Source organism: Podarcis cretensis (genome assembly GCF_951804945.1).
Source record: "Podarcis cretensis genome assembly, chromosome: 5".
In the NCBI taxonomy this organism is placed as follows: domain Eukaryota; kingdom Metazoa; phylum Chordata; class Lepidosauria; order Squamata; family Lacertidae; genus Podarcis; species Podarcis cretensis.
In genome coordinates, this window is record NC_137174.1 from 1,472,140 (window position 1) to 1,486,448 (window position 14,309).

Here is a 14,309-nt window from a genome sequence, read left to right on the forward strand (position 1 = left end):
GATCTGATGCATTTTCTTTTTTGCGTTTTTGTTTTTGTTTAATGGGCTTTATTTCTCTGTTTTTTGTTGTTTTTTTCTTTCCTCTTTTTTATATTGTGGTGTGTTGTTTTGTTTTTGCTTAATGTGGTATGTTTATTTTTTCTTTCTGTAATTGTTGAAACTTTAATAAATATTATTTTAAAAAAAAAACCTGTTTGAGGTCAAATCGATTGCACAATTGTTATACGGTGCCCAATTAGGCCCCTTCGCCAACTGCACTCCATTAGAATTGGTGCAATCTAAATTCCTAAGATCTGTTCTACAAGTACCTAAATATGTATCCAATGCCACCATACGCCTCAAAACTGGATTCATAAGAATCAAGGCCAGAGTGTGGCTTGCCACTCTTAATTACTGGCTGAGACTAGCCTTCCTTCTGTGTGGCATTGCTTTCCTGACTATTGGATGAATTTCAGTCCACATGGAAACGAGCAGTGGAAAATATAATAACAACTATAGGACTCAATCCACAGATCCTACTCAACATGGGGCATGAACAAGCAAAAAACATTAAACAGTGTGTGGTAGATCTAGAACGACAGGTAGACCTAGCCAGGTCCCCCAAAATTTTAATTAGTGAAACTAGAAGATACTTGACTTCCCAAATGCCATACATAGCTAATCTCGAAATACCAAAACCACAGAGGGCTGCCAGGCAAATATCTCCTGCTTGGGTTCTTGGAGCAGTTCGACTGCCAGAGACACTGGACCCTGGATCTGCAACATTATCAACTCCATCAACCCTGCTATATGCCACCCATCTCCCCTCTCACCTGTCACAGTTCAAAATTACAGAATTTAGGAAAATTCAGTTTGTAGTTGCAGATCTAGCATAACAGGTCATTTTACATGCCTGGAACCTGAATGTGAAAAAAGGGGTGAGGACTTGGATTTCTCTTCATTAGTTACTTATTTTCCCATGCTAGGTTTCGCAAGAGTACAGGTGTTTGCCTCTAGTGTCCTGGCCACACTCCAAGTGCCAAACGATGTAATTACATGCTGCTTAACCTAAATTGCACCCCAGCCTCACGAATTTCCTTGAATGCAAGTAGTGTGTGTGTGTGAGAGAGTGTGTTCTCTTCTGCTAAAAGCTAACACGCTTGAGCTACACAAGCTGAGCAGAGTTAGAGCCTAGAGCAGCTGAAAGCACACCAGAACTGGTGGAATGTTGAAGAGCAAGCAAAACCCTCCGGGCCTGAGAGAAAGAGAGTTGGTGAAGCATGTCATCCAAGGTAAGACGCTACAAACTGGCACATATTATGCCACCACTGTACTGGAAATCATCATCTACAGGTTTATGTACTGACCCTCTGAACTAACAACATTGCTCAGGAGTAAAGCTATTGAAACAGCTGAACTTCTGGAGATGCTCTGACCTGTCCAAACACAAAGCCTTCTGCAGGTATATTCCAAACTGAGTTGCATCCACTCATCACTTCCATCATTCTTTATAAGTGAAGCACTCTTATTCACTCAATTTATTTCTCAAGTAGGTGATTCCATGGGCTCGCTAAGTGACTTTTGCTGTTGTTCAATCACTCTGGAAGATGCTAAACCAACAGACTTGGCCAAAGTGTAGATGTGCAACCAAAGACTTCCCAGAAACTCCACATAATAAGAATCAGGTCTCTGGTTGTGGCCTTCTCATTGGTTACCCATTGTACAATCTGTTCTGGGTACACACCCTCAGTGTGAGAAACTGGTTTTAGTGTCAGAAAACTGATCAGGTTATATGACTCTGCTAGGATCAGCTAAGGCCAGGAAATTTCTCGGTTTGTAAGCTGGTGTCCCGTTTGAATTGGGGACAAACTAGAAGGGGCACTGGGACACACCTTATAGCTTTTTTATTTTTTTACAGAAATGCAGCTGAGGAGGTTTTGAAACCTGTGTTTGTGTGTGTGTACTTAACACATTCCCTTCCATAGAGTGGGGGAGAAGAGTGGGAGAGTTCCATCATCTTTCCTTCTGCAGGTGGGAAAGCAACAGGAAAAGGGGTGATTTTGATAAGAAAAAATAGCCCAAGAAGTTGCAGTTGTGTTCCAGTGTTCTTTTAAGAAACTTCTGGCAGCTTGATCATCTGCCTCACTGTTCCTCATGTAGTTTTGCCATTGCTTGGGGCTGCAAAGTACAGGGAGGCAGGTCAATATTGTCCGTGCAGCTCCCAAAATGCTTCCACTATCCTACATCAGGGCCAAATGGGGAGCAGGGGCAGGAGAGCTGCTTGGCCTTTGCCTCAACCTCAAAAGCGGCTTCAGGTTTAGACATTGGTTGTGCTGGTGGTAGTCAGTGCTTTTTTTCTATAAAAATAGGTGCCAGTACTCACCATGAAGTTAAATGACACACTTTTTAACAACAACAAAAAGAGGTGCCCTGGAAAAAAGCACTGGTGGTAGTTATTTTAACATTTAATAAGTGTCTCATTCTAGTGACATAAATAGCAACCTGACTGAACAATAGTCGTGGCTTCCATGAATTCACCAATCGTGTTGCAGGTAGCTTGGTTCTGGAAGCTTCTCATAGTTTCCAGCATTTTCTCCTGAGAATAGGCACCTGCACCACCTGTCAAGAAATAATTGGAAGTTTCCCACAGGCTATTTATAGTCCTTAGACAGTGTCCTTGTTGGAGCAACATTTATAGAATCATAGAATCATAGAGTTGGAAGAGACCACAAGGGCCATCGAGTCCAACCCCCTGCTAAGGTGAATTTCTCAGAAGAGCATTCACCTGCTTTTTCACTTTTGGCTCTGCACCCCATATAATGTTGGAGGTGACCATTCAAGACTTCAAGATGAAAGCCAAACGGTTCTTGAGTTTTTATAAGTTGCAAGTCTTAAGCTCCGAAGCTGAACTATGGTTCACCAGGTAGAAGAAGAAACTCAACAAAGAGCACTTAAAAGAGCTGAACATAGCAGACCTAGTAAAAGAGGCAGAAATCTTTTGCCCAGCCACAAAAATGGCTCTGCTCATCTCTTTTGCTCAGCCATGCCCAGTTTGTACCATAGAGCATTCATTCAGTACCTTGTGGAGAGTAAAGACCTGGCTAAGGTTGACAAGGCCAGGGGAGCATCTCAGTGGGCTTTGCTTACAAAAACTGCACTGGAAAAAAGGAGGAATTTGTTTTAGTTTAGATTTTTTAAAAATAAGATGAAAAATGCATGTTCTTTGTAATTTTGCAAAATATTCTTGTTAACCGCATGGAAAGGTACTCCCTGATTTTAATTTTTTTTATTTAACTTCATAGTTTTCAAATGACTGAAAATGTTGACAGATATTTCTGAGCACATGGGGTCAAAAGAAAGTAATTTAATACAACTGTTGTTGAGACATTTCATTCCAAATCTGCTAGACAGAGTCAGACAGAGGATGATGACAGGTGGGTGTCCACCACCCCCCCCCCCCCCAATATAAATCCTGGCTACACCCATGATACTTGATTCCATCTACTGTCTAATTTGTTAACCTTTGCCTGGGGGAAACTGCCTAGTTTGCCCTGTCTGTCTGAGGATCCATGACGGAGCCCAGAGCTGGCTCCCCTAGGCAAAACTGAAAACACCATCTCCAGATAGTTCTGGAGTTTGAGTAGTTCGAAATCTGTTTTATCTCTCAGTGAACCTTGCTTTCTTAAGTATTTGTACAACTTGAAATATCGGAAAATACTGACCCGCAGGATAACTATGGCTGCAATCCTCTACACACTTACCTGGGAGTAAGTCGACCTGAACTCAATGTGTCTTATTCCTGAGAATAGGGATGTGTAAGTTCTCCAAAGGTTCTGCCCCTGTCTTACCATATGGTACTACAAGATAGTTCTCCTCCTGTACTTGCATGTCTTCTAAATATTCTTGTTCTTAATTTCTTTATCATCATAACATCATCATAATAGGAGACAAGTCAGAACTACATTTATATTTATACTTGAATTAGGCTAGAAATAGTCATTCTGTACATTTTTTAAAATATTTTTTATGGCTGATATCATGTATGTGGACTGTTTTAAGATCTAAAACACTATGAAAATTATAAGTATATTACATGCTTCTGATCCATTGGTCTGTAGCTGTAATAAGTTATTCATTCATTCATAACTGCAACTGCCACTAATCCACCTCCTCTAATTTTTAATGCAGTTTGTCCTTCTTACTTCTTACATTTTTCATAATATAACTTCTTGTTAAAGGAAATGCATTTAGGACACCAAGGACAAAGTTTCCTCATTCTCTCTTTCCCTCAGCCCTTTTATCCCACCCCTTTTAACTGTGTTGAAAGAAACTGGGGCTCATTTTTGTTTTTCTGAAATATAGAAGATTATCAGGAAGGAATTGCTGGGTGCAACAAGGGTGGTCCTGCCTGCTTGCTGGTCCTCACCTCTCTCTCTCTCTCTCTCTCTCTCTCTCTCTCTCTCTCTCTCACACACACACACACACACACACACACACAGAGTACAAGGTAACTTCTAGCTCAGCTTTGAGCCAGAGGAAAGGACATGTGAGAACGTTAGCCCTAATAAACAGAAGAGGAAAGGGACATGAATTTGGAAACCCACGCAAACTCATCTTCTGTTGTGTGTTTCTGATTTGCACGGATGGGGGAGGGGCATTGTAAAGCTGAATTACTGTCTCCATCCTACAGCATCTCTGAATTACAGACCATCCTACGGCATCTCAGCCTTCTCCACCCCCACCCCACTCATCTATGAGAGCCCTTGTTGATGTAAGGATTTGCAGCAACTGAGGGTTATCTCTGGGCCACTTGCTGAATACAGGTCCATTGATCTGGAGAGAGAACATGTAGATGTTTTTAAAGTTTCCTCCCTTCCCCCACCTCTCCAAGCACCCGTGGAGATAATGAATCACTGTTTTTCCTCTATAAATGGCAGAACTTATTCCCATCCCAGTTTTCAAAGCCACAGGTTTTGTGGCTTCAGCAGCAAGTATACAGCTTTCTTCACTGCTGTTCTATTTATATATGGGAAATATTGATGTGGTGGCTGCACAGAATGTCCTGCAGTTTTTGGGTATGACTCCAAGCACGTAATAGCCACCATTCTGCAAAGCTGATGTTAGCATCCCACCCACCCCATGATGGGCCATCCATCAGCTTTCCCTGTAATTCTATTGCCCCAATTCTCACAAAGGTGATAAATCATAGAATCATAGAGTTGGAAGAGACCACAAGGGCCATCGAGTCCAACCCCCTGCCAAGCAGGAAACACCATCAGAGCACTCCTGACATATGGTTGTCAAGCCTCTGCTTAAAGACCTCCAAAGAAGGAGACTCCACCACACTCCTTGGCAGAAAATTCCACTGTCAAACAGCTCTTACTGTCAGGAGGTTCTTCCTAATGTTTAGGTGGAATCTTCTTTCTTGTAATTTGGATCCATTGCTCTGTGTCCGCTTCTCTGGAGCAGCAGAAAACAACCTTTCTCCCTCCTCTATGTGACATCCTTTTATATATTTGAACATGGCTATCATATCACCCCTTAACCTCCTCTTCTCCAGGCTAAACATGCCCAGCTCCCTTAGCCGTTCCTCATAAGGCATCGTTTCCAGGCCTTTGACCATTTTGGTTGCCTTCCTCTGGACACATTCCAGTTTGTCCGTGTCCTTCTTGAACTGTGGTGCCCAGAACTGGACACAGTACTCCAGGTGAGGTCTGACCAGAGCAGAATACAGTGGCACTATTACTTCCCTTGATCTAGATGCTATACGCCTATTGATGCAGCCCAGAATTGCATTGGCTTTTTTAGCTGCCGCGTCACACTGTTGGCTCATGTCAAGTTTGTGGTCAACCAAGACTCCTAGATCCTTTTCACATGTACTGCTCTCAAGCCAGGTGTCACCCATCTTGTATTTGTGCCTCTCATTTTTTTTGGCCCAAGTGCAATACTTTACATTTCTCCCTGTTAAAATTCATCTTGTTTGTTTTGGCCCAGTTCTCTAGAATATCATGGAGCACCTTGTCAAATGCCTTGCTGAAATCAAGGTAGGCTACATCCATTGCGTTCCCTTCATCTACCAGGCTTGTAATTCTGTCAAAAAACGAGATCAGGTTAGTCTGACACGACTTATTTTTCAGAAATCCATGCTGACTATTGGTGATCACAGTATTCCTTTCTAGGTGCTCACAGACTGTTTGCTTAATGATCTGCTCCAGAATCTTCCCTGGTATTGATGTCAGACTGACTGGGCGGTAATTATTTGGGTCCTCTCTTTTCTCCTTTTTGAAAATAGGGACAATCCATGTCTGGCTTGCAGCTCATCAGACTGCACATAGTTCAATACTCCTCTATACCAAAAGTGCCCTTCGCACTGTAAACTAGATGCAAGGCATTAGGTCAGTGTTGTAAATGGAAGGATCTTGTTTGTTTGGATGAGTGTGCCATCCTTCTGCATTCTGTAGCAGCACAGCACTGATGACAGAGGCCAGACACTTCAGTGAGGATTCAGTGGTAGAGAGAAAGGAGCCACTTCATTCCCTGCATTTGTAAGAGGGCACCTGCAATTGTAGAGCATGAATTAAGGCAGAAGTTGAACACATGTGTAAGGTTCGCTGCTTCTTCCCATATCACGTGTGATGTGCCATTTTCAAGCCTCCCCACCCTCCCAGTGGTATCCAACAATTTGGAATTCATGTCATATGTCTGTCCCTGCATATTATGGAGAGAGCAGGAAGGACCTGATACCAAGGTTCCAGCATCACATACAGTATTTATCAAACTCAGGTCCCCAACTATTGTTAGATTACAACTTCCATAATCCCTAGCTAGCAGGACCAGTGGTCCGGGATGATGGGAGTTGTAGTCTCACTGTTGTTGAGGGCCCAACAGTTGGGGAGTGAACCTCTTTGAGAAACACTGGCTTATAATATATTTGCCTGGAAACTCACATATGATGCATAGATTCACCGGCTGCAGCCATGAAAGGGTTTTTCTGCCACATGATGTGGGGGAAGTGAGCTAGTAGTAAAAGTAAAGCCTATTTAAAATCAACCAGAGGTATGTTGTGGGGATGGGAAACCCTAGCTGAGGGAGATAAAATGCCTTTTTTATTTGCATTATAAATAACTTCATTTCTTATGCAAAACAGTTGCCTTTTCCAGACTGCTCATTTTGATGTTGTTGGCAAAGCAACAATAAAAGAAAGAAGAGGGGAGCCCTGCACAAAACACCATGCAAAAAGGGGGGGGCAAGCCTCAAAACAGTGCCAAAATATATAAGGAACTCTGATAAATGTGTCAGCTTCTCTGTACATTCACGCCCTCACCTTACGTGGGTGGGGTATGTGTGTGTTAAGCAAAATCCCCTTCCAAATATTTCACTGGGCAAGAAATATTATGAAAGTAACCAGTCTTTCAAATACAGTCCCCTAAACCCAAGCAAGCTGTTTAGGACCTGAGGGAACCAGCATCATGAATTGGGATTGGAAACAAACCCGAAGCCTGTGAAGAACAAAACATACTGGGGTGATATGCTCTGAATAACAAGCTCCTCAAAACTAAGGTGGTAGCCTCATTCCACATGAGTTGAGCACTCCCTAAGAACTACCCCAGGTATAGGGCATCGCAGGTGCCTGACCTGGGTGTGACAAAAGGGTGTGATATAGAACTACCCTCCTGTCCACAGCCACAATCTGCCCCTCCAGGAGCAAAGCTGGTTCGGATGCACTCCCAGACTGCAGACCTGCTCCTTCAGGGGGTGATGCACAACAAACCACTTCCAGGAGAGGTTTCCTGCTGACCAAACAGCCTCTGTCTTATCTGGAGGAAGGATTGATGACACACTCCAAATCCCCCAAAGTCCTATTGCAGTAGTTTCATATCTGCTGAAGGACATGTGGGATAAAACAGATACCTATGAGATAGCATTGATGCTTTTGAATTATGGTGCTGGAGGAGACTCTTGAGAGTCCCATGGACTGCAAGAAGATCAAACCTCTCCATTCTGAAGGAAATCAGCCCTGAGTGCTCACTGGAAGGACAGATTGTGAAGCTGAGGCTCCAATACTTTGGCCACCTCATGAGAAGAGAAGACTCCCTGGAGAAGACCCTGATGTTGGGAAAGATGGAGGGCACAAGGAGAAGGGGGCGACAGAGGATGAGATGGTTGGATAGTGTTTTCGAGGTTACCAGCATGAGTCTGACCAAGCTGCGGGGGGCAGTGGAGGACAGGAGTGCCTGGTGTTCTCTGGTCCATGGGGTCACGAAGAGTCGGACACGACTAAACGACTAAACAACAACAATGAGATAGCACAGACCCAATATTCAGGAGCTACCTAAACAGTAGACCCCCAGCATCACCTTCTGGAACCTGCCCTCCAGGGAGAGCTGGACTTAGCACAGAACCTTTGTTTAATGTGGCTGGTCACTCATCAGCTGCCCAGAGCATAGATGCCAACTCCGAGGGGCCCAATAACATGTTTGAGGGGGGCCAGGCCCCCACAAAATTGGTGGATATGGCCATTGCCTCTGCAAGAAAGCACCAGCAACCTGCTTCCCCCCCCCCAGCACTTGTTCACTTGCTCTCCAACTCCCCTCCCTCTCCCACTAAGCTTGGCACATGTGAATGGTGTGTGAGTGCCACTTCTTAAAATTAGAGAGACTGCATGGCAAGGGCTCAAGGCACAACAGGGCAGGAGTTCTCTCAGTTCTGGGTAGGGCTGCCTGACATTCCCAAGTCACCCATCTCAGGGCTGTCTGTATCATTCCATGAGTGAGATTAAACTTCCCTTCCCCAAACACTGTAATCTTGCTGTAAAATCACCTCCCCATATCAGTTTCAAAAAACAAAACAAAACATTGACAACACTACACACTTAATGTACTGTAACATGTCTAATTCCAAAAAGATTTTTATGCTCTCATTTTTGCTGTATTTTATCTTTTATTTATTTTTACATTTATATACCACCTTTCTCTTCCAAGGATCTCAAGGTTGTGTACCTGGTTCTCTTCCTCCTTCCCATTTCATCCTCACAACAACCTGCGAAGGAGGTTGAGCTAAGAAGTGGCAACTGACTCCAGGGCCACCCAGGGAGCTTCATGGCTAAGTGGAGATTTGAATCCTGCTCTCCCAGATTGTAGCCCAACGCTCTAACCATTACGCCACCCTGTGGTAAATACACACAGATGGAGAAACTGTTGCACATTTTTACACAATCAAAACAACTCCTTGCAATGTTTTCTCATCAATGATACGTACAGTACATATTTCAAAAGAAATATTACTATCTTCTGTCATGCAGTAGAGGAGACTACACATCTTAACATCTTTCAGGTCTCTTTGTGCCATCTTGGTTGGGTGTCACGGTACACCTGCTTTCAGGTTTGTTGCTTTAAAAAAGAACACCCATGTTTTTCCATATCTTTCCACATTGTAACATCCCCTTACTATGGAATGTTGAATAGGTCCCATTTTAATTTTCTGTTACTATATATACAATTTCAATCTAAACTGTATTGTATTGTTATGAGATTTGGGGGGGGTCAGTTTGGATGATGTCCTGAGTCCCTTCTAATTCTTGAGATCCTGTACCTGTTACAAAGCAAAATGTAGCTCCTCTCTGCTAAGACATCTTAAGAATTGCCTCTGTCTGCCTTTTGCAGACTCCCCTGGTGAAGTTAATGTCTGAGGAGAGTTTTGAATTAGAACTGTAGCCACTGCACCAAACTGCCCTGGCTATCATGAGGGAGAAGAGTGAGACCAAAGCCCCTGAGACGCTTCTGCAGTCTCCTTTTTCCATGATTCTTGGTGGAGGATGGCATTGGTGCTTTAAATGTACGGTGCGCTTGCATAACTAAGCAGAAGGTTGCACTCAAACCTCCTAGATCCCAGCTTTGGCCTGCAGGACTCCAGCTGCAAAATCTGTATTTTAACACCAGCACACAACTCTGGAAGGTGGGATATAGTAAAGAAGAGAGGAGAAAGAGTAGTAATTCAGTGCATATACTGCCCTACACCCAAGATCCCTGGGAGGTGTGCAACATTAGCAACATAATTTATCATGGCTTAAAACACACAATACATTAAAATATAATAATAATAATAATAATAATAACAACAACAACAACAACAACAACAACAACAACAACAACAACAACAACAACAGATACCCCACACACAATTTCTAGGCACAGGCAGAGTTATTTATTTGATTATTAATTTCAGTGGGTCTACGCTGAGTAAAATTAGTTGAAAAGAGCCATTGTGTATATTTTTCCCAGTGCTGCCCTGTAAAAATATTACTGGATTCAATACTCTTTCTGCATCACTTATTTCTATTTTTCACCTACCCCTTGGTGACAGTTCTAAAAATATCTTCTTTTTATTGGTGACTTTTCTAAAAGCAGCAGGTGAAGACTTGGCACAGTGCATTAGCTTATTTAGTTATAAAGTGTTTTATTCCAACCTTTAGCCAAAAAAACAAACAAACTTCCAGAGCAGATAAATGAAAAACAATCTAAAATAGTTGACATAAAAGGGAATGGGAAGGGGGAGGGAAAGGGAAAGGAAAACGCTCATGCCCCAGTTCTTAAGGTTATATTGACCAGGTGGGGCGGAAACAGTGCAGACAGCTTGATGAAATGACTGCTGTTAGGTGATACTTGTGGAAGAGCCGAAACAGCTCTGAGCAGCAGTGATAGAATAATGCTGCTTCCTTTCTCTCTCTTTCTGCTCTGCAAACTGGTGGAATATTGGTATTTGGTCAGTACCATGCAGGTGGCGCTGTGGGTTAAACCTAGGACTTGCCGATCAGAAGGTCGGCGGTTCGAATCCCGGCCACGTAGTGAGCTCCCGTTGCTCGGTCCCAGCTCCTGCCGACCTAGCAGTTCGAAAGCACGTCCAAGTGCAAGTAGATAAATAGGTACCGCTCCAGCGGGAAGGTAAACGGCATTTCCGTGCACTGCTCTGGTTCGCCAAAAGCAGTTTAGTAATGCTGGCCACCCTCAACCAATAAAGCGAGATGAGCGCTGCAACCCCAGAGTCGGCCACGACTGGACCTAATGGTCAGGGGTTCCTTTACCTTTATGTCTATTTCCAGAATGGCCAACTTTTAAAATGTTTCCATCTAAGCCCCGATGTTTCATCCATCGTTTCATTTAAAGCCACACTGCACTGTGCACCTTCAACTACCAGACTTTTAGAAGACATCTGAAGGCATCCCTGTTTACGGAAGCTGTTAATGTTTGATGGATTACTGTATTTTAATATTTTGTTGGAAGTTGCCCAGAGTGGCTGGGGAAGCCCAGCCAGATGGGCGGGGTATAAATAATAAACTATTATTATTAAATTATTATTATTCAAACAGCATTATCCATGAATGCAGCGGGAGACTCTGGACTCAGAGCATCAGCAGCTAAGACTTCTGTTCCTCTTTTTCATTTCAGATATCAAGAGAGATGCTTCTGCTGTAGCTCTTCTTGCCCATCCACTTACAGGAGTTGATGCAGCTCTCTTGTGTGGCAGCCTCCTTTAAGTTTCCCAACTCTGATAGGTGCAAATTGTTATATTTTACAGATGCAGTAGTTAATGGATGGCAGCTTGCTTCAGGCCTCCCACAAAGTTCTGTCGCCCAGGCTGGACTGTAACCCAGACCTCACAAGTAGCAAATATGCCTCAGCCAAGGGGACCACACAAGCTTGTATCTTACAACTCCTCCTAACAGGTCTCCCACAGGTATGCACACTGCTTTTTCTCTGGTTGCATGTATTCCTTTCTCCCCTCCCCTTTAAACATGGGGAGTAGTAGATGTTAAATGTAGTGGGTAGCCAACATTTGAGAAGAGTTCTTCATTAAAAAATTGAGTTGAGTGGGGGAAAATGGCTAGAATTTTTCTTCATGATGTACTAGTTTTCTAAGTTCAAGGATTGTTTCTGTAATTCTTTACCTGGGGTAGAATCAAACATGGAACAGGCCCAAATAAAGCTTCATCACATAGTTGTTGTTGTTGCTATTTGTTTACATTTTATCTTCATACCTACCTGCCAAGCAAAACGGAACCATCCGAAGTTTACAGTGGTTAGATACCATTTCACATAAATTTTGTGAGGAGTTTGCATGAAAATAGCATACATGAGAGAAGTGTCTCCAGGTAATAAACCTGACAAGCTATGGGCAAATAGATCAAGAGCGTGCTATTTTTCTAAAAGAAGTGGTGCTGGAACTCACCCCAAACAGAGGTGCCAGAACTGAGTTCTGGTGAGCTCCAGCTGAACAAAAACCCTGGTTAAGAGTTTTTGTGCTGGAGACTTTTAAAGGGGGAGGGGTGTTGTGGGAAATGAGAACTCAGTGTGATTTGCTTTCCCCCTGTGGTTTTGTGGGCAACAGTTTTATTATGAAAATGGCATACATTATAGAGGAGCCCCTAGTGAAGTAACTTTTCAGAAGGATGGGGTGGGGACTAGGGAGTTATGATGAATGAAAAAAGAAAGAAACCAGCTCCGTGCTTGTCTGCTGCTCAGCTGGCACGTTTGACAGCAGCAGAGGTATGGGTATGTGGCAGAGAGGCAGAAGGACTTAAACACCTGGCATTTTCCAAGCAAGCACCACTAACAGAACTAGCAAATACGTAAGAACAAGATGGTACATGGCTTCAATTTCCCTTCTACAAAGCACAGCGACTGAGCCCTGGTCCCTCTTATTAGAAACCAAATCTTTCTTCCCCACCCCTACCTGCCACTGTGGCATTTTTCTTATCAAGTTTGGGAAGAAATGTTTCAAATTCTATGGGAATTTTAAACATGTGAAGCACTTTGGAGGCCCCCAATTCAGTTTGAGCCACTTTGGAGAGATCCCACTTCAGTTCAGACAAGTCCTAGATATACATGAAGTGGCTTCACTTTCTTTTTCTCTATTTGAGACTCATCAGAAACTTTTGCTAGCTAATATGAAAGAATACACTCAACAGGAAGTGTGCCACACTTTCGATATTTGAGTATATTTCCTGTAGGACTGCCTGTCTCCCTCAGTCCTCTTCCAGCCTTGCTATCATCTGAATAATCCTTCTTGCTTGTGCCACAATCTTGGTTAGCAGCAACCAGGGGGAAGGGCCTTCTAGGTCATGGCCCCCCTTCCAATGGACTTGCCTGCTTTCTGCGTTCTGGAAGGCACACCAATGCTAATGACATTTTGTTTGTCATGCAAGATTTTTATTATGTCTGAGATCAAAGAACTGAATTCACAGTGCCTGCTGGACTGTCAGCTGCATTTTATTCTGATTTTGCTATTCTATTGTTTGAATATGTGCCATACAAATATTTATGAATAAAATCAGTATTACTAATATTCCAAATAACTCCAAAGTGCAACCACACAATAATTATATTGGGTTAGTTGCATTTGGTTATCTTATTGCATTTTTTGTTTTTGTGCCTTGTATGCTGCTCAGATAACTTTGGCCATAGGGTAAATTATAAATTGTAAAAGTAAGATGAATATACAGTATATAAATGAATTAGATGTAGCTGTAGAGTTGTCAAGTATCACTGGAAATTTTACCCAAATTTCTCATATACCATTTCAGGTCTCTTGCAGATAGCAGAATCTCAATTATACTCTTCATTTAAAGTTCATTTTAGCCATTAAAAATATTGACCCTGTTGGCCTTTGGCATCTAAATGCCAAAGCAAACACAGTTAACAAGATTTTGCAACAAATAACAATTTTGTTTTTCTTTCAGTGAAATACAGCAGTTTACTTAAGAGCCCGACTCTCTGTCAACTTCCCTGACCCAGCTGCTGACCCATTGTAAACCAAATAGAGTGGTAGTGGAGAGTATCAGCCTAGCCCAGTGTTGTGTTATGTTCACAATAAAGTTAAGCTTCCAAGCAACTGAATGGAATTGCATCATATATCCATGATAAGTTTCTTCCCATAAGCAAAATAATTGGGCAATTCAGGACATTCTTACTTGGAAGTAAGTTTCATTAAAGTCAATGAGACTTGCCTCTTTTAGTAAATATATTTAGAAGCAAGAGTTCCTTTTGTAAGCACAGCTTTATTCTTTAGGCCAGGGGGCAGCAATCTTTTTCAGCCGTGGGCCAGTCCACCATCCCTCAGACCATGTGGTAGGCTGGACTATATTTGGGGTGAACAAATTCCTATGCTCCACAAATAACCCAGAGATGCATTTTAAATAAAAGCATACATTCTACTCATGTAAAAACACGCTGATTCCCGGACCGTCTGTGGGCCAGATTGAGAAGGCGATTGGGCCTGGGCCTTAGGTTGCCTACCCCATTTAGGCAATGGGGAAATGTAAAGTGTATATATTG

At 42.8% G+C, this 14,309-nt stretch overlaps 1 long non-coding RNA gene across 1 annotated transcript; it reads left to right on the forward strand.

The window, feature by feature from the left end:
• Positions 1 to 1,111: 1,111 nt before the first annotated feature.
• On the forward strand, positions 1,112 to 13,866 carry LOC307215833. Its single transcript, XR_013838657.1, has 3 exons — positions 1,112 to 1,271; positions 11,554 to 11,712; positions 13,715 to 13,866. It is a non-coding gene; the product is annotated as an uncharacterized lncRNA (long non-coding RNA).
• Positions 13,867 to 14,309: the final 443 nt, after the last annotated feature.